Source organism: Lacerta agilis, chromosome 2, assembly GCF_009819535.1.
Source record: "Lacerta agilis isolate rLacAgi1 chromosome 2, rLacAgi1.pri, whole genome shotgun sequence".
Lineage (NCBI taxonomy): Eukaryota > Metazoa > Chordata > Lepidosauria > Squamata > Lacertidae > Lacerta > Lacerta agilis.
The window spans coordinates 37,036,574-37,050,246 of NC_046313.1; the positions used below are offsets into that span (position 1 = coordinate 37,036,574).

At 45.1% G+C, this 13,673-nt stretch overlaps 1 long non-coding RNA gene across 1 annotated transcript in view; it reads right to left on the minus strand.

The window, feature by feature from the left end:
- Positions 1–4,022: 4,022 nt before the first annotated feature.
- LOC117042909 overlaps positions 4,023–13,673 on the minus strand; it is a 32,428-nt gene continuing 22,777 nt past the window's right edge. The window contains exon 3 of the long non-coding RNA XR_004426108.1: positions 4,023–4,477. This is a non-coding gene — a long non-coding RNA (uncharacterized LOC117042909). The remainder of the gene's footprint in view (positions 4,478–13,673) is intronic.

Consider the following 13,673-nt stretch of genomic DNA (forward strand, 5'->3'; position numbering starts at 1 on the left):
AGACCAGTAGGGAGTGTGAGGAAAAGACCGGACATGGATCGTTGCAGCCATTTGTGATTTCTATGTGCGAGTGTGTGCATTTTCATTTAAAGTGCCTGGAACCCCTGGAATCTTGCACTGCTCGGAGATTGGGGTGGCATGCAACAATATGAATCTAAAGCCGCACCTTAACAACATTGTCACTGCTGGGAATTAGAATTAGATGCATGGCCGCTGCATGTGAGGTTTGCTCTGCAAAGACAGACTTCCTTTTGTTTCTGAAAGGGTGTCTCCTCTCAGAGATACATGAGACTGGCAAGCATGGAAGCAGTACAAAGTGGCAATTGGAATGGATCTTAGAACTTTTTATACTCCTAAAAATCAATGTCTGAAATTGCTGCTAGCCTGGAAAAGGGGAGAGCCACTGGCATTCAGTGAGGCACAAAAACTAGAAATGGCGACTTCTCTGACTGCCACTTGGGCTTCTGGGCAGCACCAGAAAAGGATGGAATATCTGGGTAACATTTCAAGCCTACATTACCTAACAACAAAGCCTGCAACAAAGATGGCTTCACATGCACTTGAAGTTTGGATCCCCAGAGCAATCAAAGTTGGAGAAACAGCAGCTATGGATCATTTTACTAGAAATAAAAACTGTTGTGCTTGGAATGTGTTTGGAATCCATTCCCATAGGCATATGGAACAGTGCCGGATTTACATGTAAGCTAAACAAGCTATTGCTTACAGCCCCGCTCTCTTGGGGGCCCCAAAAAAATTTAAAGGGGGAAAAATTGGATGAACATTCCCAAAATATAAGATAAAAAACCAAATAAAATAAAACCTAAATACAGCAACAGTGTTTGTGTTGTGTAGGCTCCTATGATGTAATTAATGGGCCCCGCCTGCTAGCCTGCTCTCTAAAATATCACTGGTTTGCTCATTTCTATATATAGGGTGCCTATATTCTGCATGTTCAAATGGCTTTAGATACCTATTAGGTCCATAAATTGCCATATAGCATATTTTCAACACAAAAAACAGTGACAATTTGTTGCTGACAAAGGACAGCTGGACATATAAAGGGCCCCGTTACCTTCAGTAGTTTAGGGCCTCATCAAACCTAAATCCGGCCCTGGTAGGGACAAGCCCTCCTTACTGAGTGATGTCGGAAAGGGAACGCGCACATGCTCAGAGACTCTTTATTACCAGACATTTACATTCTGCACTGACTCTGCCCTTCATCCAAAGAGTTCAGGGCAACATCCACCCCCCAAACCAGTCTATTATCACAACAGCACTATGTGGCCAGATGTTTGACTGATCCAGGCCTACCCATGAAATGCTGTGGCTGAGTAGGGATTTAAACCTGGCTCTTCCCACCGTAAACCATTACATCAATACAATGTCCTTAGAAAAACCCCTCATCTCTCTTCGTGGCTGTTCCTTTATCCAGGACAAGTGTGCCCATCCCTGTTCAATAAGTGTTACCCGTGAGCCTTCCAACACCATGCAGGGCTTAACGTTGGACCAGATCCATCCATAACTAGACTGGATTCATCCAGAAATTACTTGGCAAAGCAAACCCGTGGCCCTTCATTACCAGCAAAGTTATTGCTGTTCTGAGCAAGGAAGTTATAAACCATGCTAATTTGGCTCTCATGTCCAATATCCATCTGCCCCAACTGCACAATATTAAATTCTCAAATTGGCTGCTTAAAAATACAGACTTTTCGCCCTTTCCTGCAGGTCGTTTTCGTTTGCCTCTGTATGTGTGTACGTGTAAATCTGACCACATTGTCATTGGTGTGAGGTCAGTCGATATATCACTTATACAAGGCAGACAGCACCTGGATTCTGTTGGTACACCAACAGGAACACCTGGATTCAATCTACCCAGACATAGCACAACAAAGCCCCTTTAGAGCAGAGCAGGGGCAGGAATGGACGGGACGGGGGTGGGGAGTCAGTGTTTTATGTTATAGTAATCAGCGGGGTCTGCCACTTTTGTACCTAGTGTCAGTCAGGAGTGCTGACTTACTCTTTATGTCTTTCCATATTAACCCTTTGCTCACCTTTCACTGTTCATTTAGCATAACCACCAGACACGGTTGGACAACAATGAAAGTGCTACATTCTGCCTTTCTCTTGGCCGGTAGCAGATCAATCAGAAGCCCCCCCCCCCAAAAAAAATACTGGGATCTGGGGGTGAGGTAGGGGAAAATAATGAGGAGTGGATGTATTCAGACATTATTTAGGAAGGTTAGGGAGATATTTCTCATATAAGAAATAGCAGAAAACAGGAAGAGACTTATTGTGAAGTCTTCCCTTCTTTATCAGGTTTGTCCTTTGCTTGTTTGTCTCGAAACATTATCTTTATTCAGTTTTGGGGAAATGGCAACATGCATTAAACATAGCCAGCCTAAGGGCTATTATCATAATACAAAGAATGAATTAAGTAACCAGCAAACAAGACTGAAAACATCATCAGTATAAGGGTGGCCATTTAAATTGATCTGGGCACAACCCTTCCAACCCTGCTGTCCGCAGGAGAGTCCATAAAAGAGAAGGAGGAACTGGGTCATGAGAGAATTGTTGGAAGCACAGCAAATGGTCAGTCTGCAACTTTGTGTGTGGTGGTGGTGGGGTACTTTTGTAATTGGCAAGTCTGACAGCAGACTGATGAGTTGGAGACTCAACTCAGTTGGAAGTTGGCTGGCATTGAGGAAGACTGCTGAGATTTGACCATTTGAGGAGCTGGAGGGGAAAGCGGTTCTGGAGGAGTTATTCCTCTGTGTAGACCTGGCCTAAGGAAGATGAACCTCTGAGTTCATTTCTCCTCAAGTTATACCCTGTTTTTCACTCAGTAAAATTACAATGGCTAACAACAGTTATGAGCCACTTTGGCAATATTCCACCTCCACAGTCAGAAGCAGCATGCTGGGAATCGCAAGTCAACACCAAACGAACAGAATGCTGGACCAGATGGGCCTTCAACTGATCTTACAGGGTTGTTTGTGCATTCTTATTTGCCCTCACAATAAAAGTGCAGCTGCCAAGATTCTGCTTATAATCGACTTCCATATAGCATCTTACATTCATATGCTTAATAACACGTGAAACTTCTCACAATTGCATGCACTAATTATAGGCAGTAGGATTCTATGTACATAATAGGGGCTGCATCGCTATTCACTTCAGTCGCCAACCTCACCAATCCTCTCCCCCTGCCTTTACAGCTCACCCAAAGAATGTCTCAGATCTTGCCATACCTCTGAGGGTCTCCTGGACCACTCTCCTGGGCCACCCACCTGCCTGCATCTCTGTCCTTGGGTTCCCACCTCCTCACGACCTCACTTGGTTCTCTTGCCTGGGCCTCCTGCTTATCATAGAATGTAGAGTTGGAAGTGACCCCGAGGTTCATCTAGTCCACCACCCTGCAATGCAGGAATATTTTGCCCCCCACACAGCTTGAACCTATGGCCCTGATATTAAGAGTCTCATGCTCTACCGACTGAGCTATCCCAACGTTATTATGTCTCCCTTCTCCAGTTCCCTCCTCCTCACTTCACCTCACCTAGCCCTGCATCTCTACCCTCTGGATCGTTCCTCCTCTCCTCACCTGGGCTGCCTACCTGCCCACCAGCTTGCCACACTGTAGTTTACAGCGCCAACTGTCTGCAGCCAAGCAAACTGCAGTGTGACAATATCCTTAACCATTTTTTATATCAGCGCGATACATCACTTGGAAATTGTGTCAAACACTTGAAGGCAAAGCATTTCTGGGGCAAGGATGGGTGGGCAGGAGCTGGCATGATCAGGCACAGACCTGTGGCCCCAGGACCTATTGTGCTCAGCCGCCTCTGTGAGTGTGTGAAAAGGCCTCTAATGTTTGGCATCTGGTTTCATACGCTCTCATTCTGGTCAGTCTTTTCTTCTGCACAAGATATCAGCCATAAATGAACCCTCCTGCCTGCATTTCTAAAGAAAACGGCTCAAATATAAATATTAGTTGCCAAAAGATTTTAATGTGGACCAATCTTGCCTTTCCTGATACTGGAGGCATCTAGCAGCTTCATTGGCAACACACGGAAAGGGACCTTTTTTTTGGCAAAAATGACAAAGTTACCTGGAGCTGAGGCTCCCTCTGGGAAAAAGCTGCTTATGGGGACCAGGCCACCATCAAAGAATTCCCTGCTAACGTAAAAGGGACTAGTTGCTATGCTGAATCGTGACACTGCTGGACTTTGTTCAGCAGCCACACCTACGTCTTGAGACCCGTGGCTGCGCTTCTGCTGGGGGATGTGAGCAAGGCTGCCCTCCCTGCTGCTCAGTCCTTGAATGCTTATCCGAGGTGCTGCCAGCAACTTGGAAATTCTTAATTTGTCCTGCTCCGCAAGCTTCTTGACCACGGGAGATGTGTAACTAGTGTAGGCTGGATACTGGATACGGTGGATCAGATGCGGTGGAATGCCAATATTGCTTGATACCAAAGCCCGATCTGAAACCCAAAAGATAGAGAATATATATTAGCTTTGGGATTTTCGGTTTCAAGGATTTTGATTCTAGAAAACAAATCCTTGCCTATCTATACCGGTTTGTGCATAATGCTAAGCTGTGTTTTGTTTAAGCCATAGTTTGTTTAAGCACGAGTTGTCTCACAGATGATTGACCAAACTACATCTCGTTTCTCCAAAGCTTTCTTTGCTTTCTAGCTGTTCTTGCCATGTGGCCTTTGTAGTCTGATGAGTGCCTTTCTGGAATGGGATGGTCAAAACTATAATTAAAGATGAGTGCTGGGTTCGCATGTAAAGGTAAGCCATAGCTGAAACATACCAAGATTTGTATACCAACAACAAACTATGGCTTCTGACTGTGGTTTGTTTATAGTAAATGATCCATAGTTAAGCTGGAAAGGGTTAACATATAGCGCTATGTCATGGTTTAACAAAATATTGTTTAATAAGCCACGGTTTGGCATCATGTGCAGAATAGGTTTCTCCAAGGAAATCTCAAGGAAAGAGAAATTCCCTTTAGACTGGCCTGCAAACAGGAAGAGGACAGAGAAGTTCACAGAAATAAGACACAAAGTTAAAGAACCACGAAGAAGGTCCCTGGAAATCCTGGAGCACCTTTGTAGTACTGGATCTAAAAATAAACAAATCATAAACCAGTAGCTTCTTGACCAAGACATACAAACATTTATTTCAGAAGGATCTTTCCCAACCCGCATGACATTGTTTTGTTAGAAGCCCTCAATAAATAAAACTACTGCTATCATCGCACACCGGCAGCTAAGTATCTACAGGGCAAAAATGCTCTCAATTCACAAGATCTAGCAATTCGTATTGGGTGCAGTGGTCCATAAAAGGCACACTGCAAGGCCAAGAAAAATTTATGCGCCAGTAGCTGCATTTCACAACCTCAAGCTGTGCCTGAATCCACTTTGGCAGATATTGGAGAGAACTGGCCAGACGGTTTTGTGTTGGGAGCATGACACCTCACTGTAACAGTCTAACAATTATGCCTGCTGCCTTTGGACTCCTTGGCTCAGCTGCTGTGAAACTACCACTGACATCTTGCCTCACATGGGGTGCAAAACCATCTTGGATTTCTCTCCATTGTAAGTTGCACATGCACCTTCCCTGAAAGAACATGTGGAGGTACAACCCACCCCCACCCCAATGTTCTTGGATGAGCTATTTTGTAGTCCTTTTGTTATTTCTTTTCTCTTTCTTTCCCCTGCATCAGCCCTCTCAGAACTGGCTGCCAGTCCCACTCTGACTCTGGCAAGAAATCAAATTGGCCCTCATTCAAATTATTGGATCAAAATCTAGAAGGAGCTTTAGTTACAATGCAAAAAGGTACAGCCACGGGTTGTTGTTGTTTTTTGTTTGTTTGTTGCACCACCTGACACATTAAGCTGCCCAAGCTACACTACATTTAGTGGAAAGAGAACAACAATCCCCTCCAGGTGACCGTGCAAGAGATTCAAACGAGGGAAATAAAATAAAAGGTATTGGCTTACAGTAGGTGAATAGTAAATGCACAAAACAAATGGATGGAAAGAATCTAAAGATGGAAACTGGTGTCTGCAATGGAAATTCGTGTCTGAGCAAAAGATGAATACTTGAATTCCAGCATAAAGCTGGTTCCATTTGATCTACGATATTCTACTTCATAGCTGTCAACTTTTCCCTTTTCTTGCGAGGAATCCTATTCGGAATAAGGGAATTTCCCTTTTAAAAAAGGGACAAAATTGACAGCTATGTTCTACTTTGGTCTAATATTTGGGGAATTTCAATTCAGGATAAAACTAAGAAATTAAAATATGAGCTTTCAAATGGGTGAAAGTGGGTAATTTTTACATGACTGAAAAATTCCCAGTAGATTTGAGTGGGAAGGGATGAGTCAAAATTATCCTTTATTCTGTGAGCAGTTCATGGATGTTTAAGAATCACAATTTGACATAAATTACATCAGGGTTGGGGAAACTAAGGCTCACTGGATGTTGTTGGAAGCCAACTCTCGTCACCCCCAGCCAACATGGTCAATGCTAAGGGTGATAGGAGTTTGAGTCCAGAAACATCTGGAGGGCCACAGGTTCCCAAGCACTGTATTGCAACATCCACAGAAGCTCATGGAAACTTGTGCTGAGTGAAAGTAATAGCCAACCCTCCCCCTGATCTCAAGATGGAGGGCTGCATGTTGAAGTAGAATAAACATTTCTGTGTTCTACTCAGTGCTTCTGAATGACAGCATTCAAAATCCAGGATCTTCCCCCACCTCCTCTCCAGGCAAGAAAGATATGACGATAGAAAGAAACCCAGTGAAGATGCCAGTGCCTTTCTGCAGAGAACACCTTTCTTCCCCATAACCTGCCTGCATCTTTGATTGCAAAGCATCAGTCAGCTTTTGTACCCATGTGGCTCTGTCGTTTCCATATTTCCCCTTCCCTTCCCTTTTGCCTTTTTTTTTTTTTTGCCTCGGCTGATATTTCACTGAACAAAGTCCCATCCTGCCTTGAGACCTTTAACACTGTGCCTATAAAATCCTAACACTTGGCTAGCTCTCTGCATGCCTTTTCTCTTCTCCATGGTTACCCCAGCCGAGAAACACTTTGTTTTTGTGTCACTTCCATTAGGCTGATTGAGTTTACAGGGGACGGCAGGAAACCATTTGATGGGAATATAAATTCCACAAAACAAAACTCAACAGATAAAAATGTCCCTCTTGGAAGAGTTTTCCCTAGCACTGGGCAGCCTTTGTAAAGGAGTTTGCCACAGCGGAATCAGCATGGACAGGTTCACTTGTAGTTTTCCTATGACATCCCAAGAGATTTTGTGACCCAACACTGCATAAGGGGTGGGGTGGGTTCCAGATTCCCCCAACTGAAGAACGTTGCTTTTTATGAAAGAAGGCAGAGAACGTATTGCTATCATGGCAACCTATCCAACAGCACATGTTAAAATGGATAATTGCTTCTAGTTCTGACAAGAAGCCGTCATGAAGGCAATTTCCACACTCTTCTATTTAAAGACCATTTGCCTGTGGTAGGGAGAAAGAGATGTGAAATAAAGTTAAACCCTGCTGGCTGTAACTCAGCATGTTCTGACAGTGTATAGAATGATCAGTAAAAGCAAACGAGGGGAAATGAAATTATACACTGGAGATGGGAGCTTCGCAAATGGGTGGGCTTTTTATTTGAGAAGGGGGTTGCAGAGCTACAATGTCTTTTGCTCTTTCTCGTTTCAAAGCTGTGTGTTTTTAGCCCTTCCTCGCCACACACGCATAAAGGTTGTAGGGCCCCAGAGCTTGTCTCCTATTTATTTTGCCATGTGGTTTCCATATACGCTCGCTCTGGGGCCTCCAATTGGAAGGCGCTCCTACCTCAAGACACTAGCGAGGGTAGGGAGAGGTGTGGCAAATGCTTTTGTTCACTTTGCAATGGAGAGCCAGACTAATGCAAAACACTTGTCTTGGATTGGGCATAAATAGCTACCCCTACACACAACGTATTTGAATTTCAGTCTTTGGCTGAGTACAGTCTGGCCTAAAGCAAGTGAGTTTGTTGTAGCTCAACTGGTTGTCATCATCATGATGCTCTTAAATGAGGGAGGGGGAGAGTCCACAAAGGGGGGGGGGAGTATAATAAAGACTCTGTAAGAAAACAAAAAGTAGGAATTCATGTTCCCACTAGAAATCAGCAGAGGTTCAGATACACGAAGTCAGGCAGTTCAGGGATGCTAGGCTCATTTCTCATAGTACTCATGGCTTGCTGTGCCCAGAAATTGTCATCGTTGTCAGTTTATGATGTTATTATTGGAGTTTTATGACTGGCATGTGCTTTTTGAAATACTGTTTGATGTTTTTGGAGTGGGGGCAGCCACTTTTGCAGGTTGTTTTGTTTTTTTGTTTTTAGAAATGAGGATAATAATTTTTAAAAATGCAAATACATACATACAAATTTAAATATATACATACTGAAACTCATCTCCACAGGATGCTGTTGAGGACATAGGCAGGAAAAGATGAAAAGAGGGTTTTTTTTTAGTAGTCATTGCTACTTTAAAAAGAAAAAAAAAGGTTCTTTTTATAAGAAGTTATTTTTTTCTGAAGGGAGATGGAACCTCATTATTAGGATTTCCAGTACATTACTTTGAAAGACATGTGAAAACAAAGTTAGCAATGTTCCAGCTTCCAGATGTCATGATAAGCCCCATTAAATAATATAGAATTATATCTTCCAGTAGAGTTGCATTAAAGTTGTAAAGTATTTTCAATTTTAAAATACTTTATGTTGTAATTTCAGAACATCAGAGTGCACTGAAGCCAAGAGGTGCCTCATATTCCATTTTAATTTAAATTTTTTAGATGTTTCTTACTTTGGGGCCTGCCTTTTCAGGAGTCCGCAGGACCATTTATTTTCAACCCTTGCTTCTGTTTGCCAGCCCAGACTGAGTACTTGTATGGTGAAGTTCACATTCATGTGCTCCCTCATATAAACACAACCCATGCAATCTGTGCCATTGAGAAGAATCCCTAAAGTGCATTTGCAGTGGTGCATCAAATTGGAATTTCAGCTTTGGTGTCACTCTAGATTCAACTCATGGGAAGGGATTAACCAGTCAGAGTCCCCCTCCCATCCAAGAAAGAAAGAAAGAAAGAAAGAAAGAAAGAAGGAAAGAAAAACAGGCTAGAATGAAAACAAAATAAAATAAAAAATTCCTTCCAGTAGCACCTTAGAGACCAACTAAGTTTGTTCTTGGTATTTTTTATATTATTTTGTTTTGACTATGGCAGACCAACACAGCTACCTTCCTGTAACTGAGGCTAGAATGAGGGAGGAATAGGAAGGAAACTGAAGGGACCCAGTGAGCCATCTAAATACAGCTGCTCTGTTCAGGAGGTGGAGTTGCTACAAAACCACATACAGTGGTACCTCAATTTTCGAGCGTCTCAGAAGTCGAACGTTTCGGCTTTCGAACACCGAAAACCTGGAAGTAACTGCTTCAGTTTTCGAACGCTTTGCGGAAGTTGAATGTGCCTTTACCAGAAGTAAACACTTTGGTTTTTGAACGTTTCGGAAGTCGAATGGTCTTCTAGAATGGATTACGTTCAAAAACGAAGGTACCACTGTATAGATAGCAGGAGGTAACAGAGAACCAGCCATAGACTTCCTATTACATTTAACTTAAAGAATTCCCTTTCCCCCCCCTTATGATGTTATTGTCTTATAGATTGGTTTCTCATCCTTTTCTCCCATTTATGCATGCCTGAATGCTGTATCTCTATCTCTATCTTAGGGTGGTCAGGTGTGTGTGTGTGTGTGTGTGTGTGTGTGTGTGTTTTGTAAAAAAGGACAAGACATCTGACACCTTTAATAGCTATATAGAAGAGGTAGTTTCAGCAGGTGTAGCTTACATGACTGGCTGCACTGAATAACCCTTTAACATTGGATCATCTATCTATCTATCTATCTATCTATCTATCTATCTATCTATCTATCGGAAGTCTAATTCCGATAGATCTAACTAGACCTTAAGTGAATCTAGCTAGAAAGCTAGAACAGTTCCTAGAGATGGGTTTTTGGGGGGGAGAAGGTGCCATCTCAATCACAATTTTCGATCTTTTTTTCTTTGAAGACCCTCCCCCCCTTTTCTCCTGCAACAAAATACACTTGAGTTTGGGCTGCCGCCGCTGCACACAGAAACAGCCCCCTGTGCCCCCCTGCAATGAGGCTATATTTTCCGTTGTGTTTGTACAATGATCATGTTCATATTGCAGGAATGACTCGGCTACCACTGTTGCACCAACAGTAAAATGGCTGGGGTGGAGCAGGGTGGGTGGGAGTGATTCTGCAAACTCTTAAGGCAAGCCCAGGAATGCATTGAGTAAGAGAGCTGGGAAACTTTTCCTGGACCAGTTTTTTGTTTTTTTGTTTTTAACTGGGAAGGCCTATCCAGGTCAGTGACCCTGGCCTCAATTCCAGTGTTTTCACGTATGCCTTTTCCCCCTTTGAGGGTGAGATGGCTTTTCTATCTGAATGGACCCTTCTGCCTGGTGCCGACTGCAGCATGCTATGGAGGAGCAAAGTTAAATACAGCCCCTTGGCAGGAAGGCACAGCTCACAGATATTTGGGGGTGGAGGAGAGAGCTTGCTTATGTGAAATGCCAAGGCAACAAATAGTTGACATTAGAATTGCATGCAGGCTGTGGGACTAGGCTATTCCTTTCAGGCGCTCACACAAAGGGCCTCTTTTTTGTCTCGCTGCTAAAGACAAGCAACAGAACGAGAAATACAGAAACGATATTGATAGCTAGGGAAAGGCCTGTGGAATTTCTGGGGAGGGTTTGCTATCCCAAAAGCACAATGGCCTGTGCTTTGAAATGCACAGACCACGTAGGACGCAAAAGGCCACCGGGGTCTCACGTGACCATGGATTTGCCTTCCCCGCCCACCCCAGCCGATTCCTCCTCATCCAGAACTTGGTGAGACATCCAACATCCATGGCAACAATCCTGCCACAAATTTAGGCAGCCTGGCTGCATACCCTCCAGCATTTCTCCAATGAAAGTAGGGATGCCCTATTCCATAATCATAATAATTTTATTATCGATATGCCACCCATCTGACTGGGTTGACCCAGTCACTCTGGGCAGCTTCCAACATATTTAAAAACATAATAAAACATTAAACATTAAAAAAACACTTCCTCATACAGGGCTGTCTTCAGATGTTTTCTAAAGGTTGTGTAGTTACTTAGCTCCTTGGCTTGGAGGTTGCATAACTCCTAAGGAAAAGTGGGATGTTTTGAGATCAATCAGAAACCAAGATGGCTTCGGTAAATCCAGGACTGTCCCTGGAAAATAGGGACATTTGCAGGGTCTGTGGCTGTGCACAGCATGGTGGCCTAGATTGCCTTCCACTGATTCACAGAACCAAAGATTCATAGAATTGTAGAGTTGGAAGGGACAGCAAAGGGTCATCCAGTCCCAACCCCCTGCAATGCAGGAATTTCAGCTAAAGCATCCATAGCAGATGGCCACCCACAGGTGAGTCTTTAGCGTTTGCACCGCTGGGGTGCAAAGATCCGCCCAGCACCCCCAAATTTAGTTTAGCCCCCCAATTAACTTTTGCACCACCGTTGTGAGTGCCGTCATTGAGTCTAACAAGTGGCACCATTGTGAATGACAAGCGCCGCCACTGGCGCGGCACATCTTTGGTAAATGAGTGCACAAAGTCAAAATTCCTTTAGTGAAACAGGAGGTATACATTTTGGTAATACCTAGGTATATATGTATTTTGTTTTTCTAGCTTGATCAAAATTGTTTATTATTTCATAGCAGGTAGATAGTTAAGAGCTCAGCAGCTTCAGCGGTGGGTGCCCTGCGCCACCCCCATAATTTGGCGCCTGGGTGCCCCGCACCCCTTGCACCCCCAGGTAAAGACGGCCCTGGCCACCCAACCTCTGCTTAAAAACCTCCAAGGAATGAGTTGTTCAGAACTGTTGACAGGTGCTAGGCCAGAGAAGCTTAGGTCTGGAGCTACACATGGGGTGTCCAAGTCAGGTTTGCAGACTTCAGGTGTTATGTATTGAAGTTCTCACCTTGGCCACCAGGGGTGTGTGTATATAGTTTATTCTGCTGCGGTTTTCACTCAGGTCAGCTTATGCAAATGAAGGATTAGAAACTGACACTCAGGGATTGGTTAGCTGCAGAATGTTGTTGCTGTTACATTGTAGCTGAGCTCTATATAAGCTGGTGGCTGAGGCCTCCAGCTCAGTTCTGTTCCAGCCTGCAAATAAATAAGAGCTGTTTTGGAAATCGCTGTGTTGTCTGTTGTGTCCACCCACAACCTAACACTGGCGACGAGGATGGGATCATGGACATCAGAACACAGACAGCACACAGCCAGTCAGCGCAAGGGCAAATCACTGAGCTGAATCACTGAGCTGAATCACTGAGCTGAAACGCTGAGCGAAATCACTGAACAGAACCAACTCAGAGCTGCCCGTTCTGGCTAGAGCACTGTGTTCCATCCATCGCCCACCACGTCGGCATCGGAGTCATGGCTACACTAGTGCCTCTACCGCCGTTTGCCCCGGCCTCTGAATCATGGGACTCATATCTCGCTCGGTTCGAATGCTACCTTCAAGCAAACGAGCTAACAGAGGTATCAGAGGAGCGGAAGCGAGGCCTTTTCCTCAGCCTCTGCGGGCCCGATGTGTTTGAGACGGCCAGAGTTTTAGTCGCTCCACTCGCAGTTCACAGAGCACCGTGGGACGCACTACAAGAAAAGCTACGCGGCCACTACGCGCCCAAGCCGTCCAAAATTGCGGCCCGCCACGCCTTTTACCACCGGAACCAGGCAGAGGGGGAGTCGATCAACGACTACGTCGCCGCTCTCCGAAAGGCCGCATTAACCTGCGAGTTCCGAGACTTAGACGATGCCATGATGGATCGGATCGTCTGCGGGGTCTGGGACAACCGTCTGCAACGGCGCCTCCTTGCCAAGCCAGACCTCACGCTGCAGAAGGCCATCGAGGAGGCTGCGGCCTCAGAAGCGGCTGAACTCTCCGCCCAGGAGATCCGCAAGGCCAGCAGCCCACGACCTACAAAAAAGCCAATCGCCGTACACCATGAAGAGGCTAGCAGCGACGAGGCATCAACCAGCGAAGACGATGACGTGCACCAGACGAAGCGGGAACGCGGGAAGTTCAAACAGAAGTCCAAGGGCCAATCAGAATGCGCCGGCTGTGGAGGCGACCACCCCCGCGTCAAATGCCGATTCAGAGACGCCATCTGCCGGCAGTGCTCCAGAAAGGGTCACATCGCCAAGGTCTGCCGATCTACGCCATCAAACACAGCCTCTTCACCATCTCGCAAGTCCAAGTCGTCAACCCGGTCCGCAAACAGTAACTGTTTCGCTCTCACCAACTGTTGCTGCTCATCCGGAACCACGATTGGACAAACCGACTCGCCTACGCGACGCAAACTACACATCACGGTGCTCATCGAAGGAGCTCCGTGTGACATGGAGATCGACACCGGGTCTGCCCTGTCCGTTGTGTCCTGGAGCACTATCAAAAGACTTGTGCCCAAGCTGTCTAAGAGGCAGCTTGACCGACATCGTGTACACCTGAGGGACTACCAGGGGAACGACATTCCCGTGACGGGCGTCGGCCAGTTCCAGG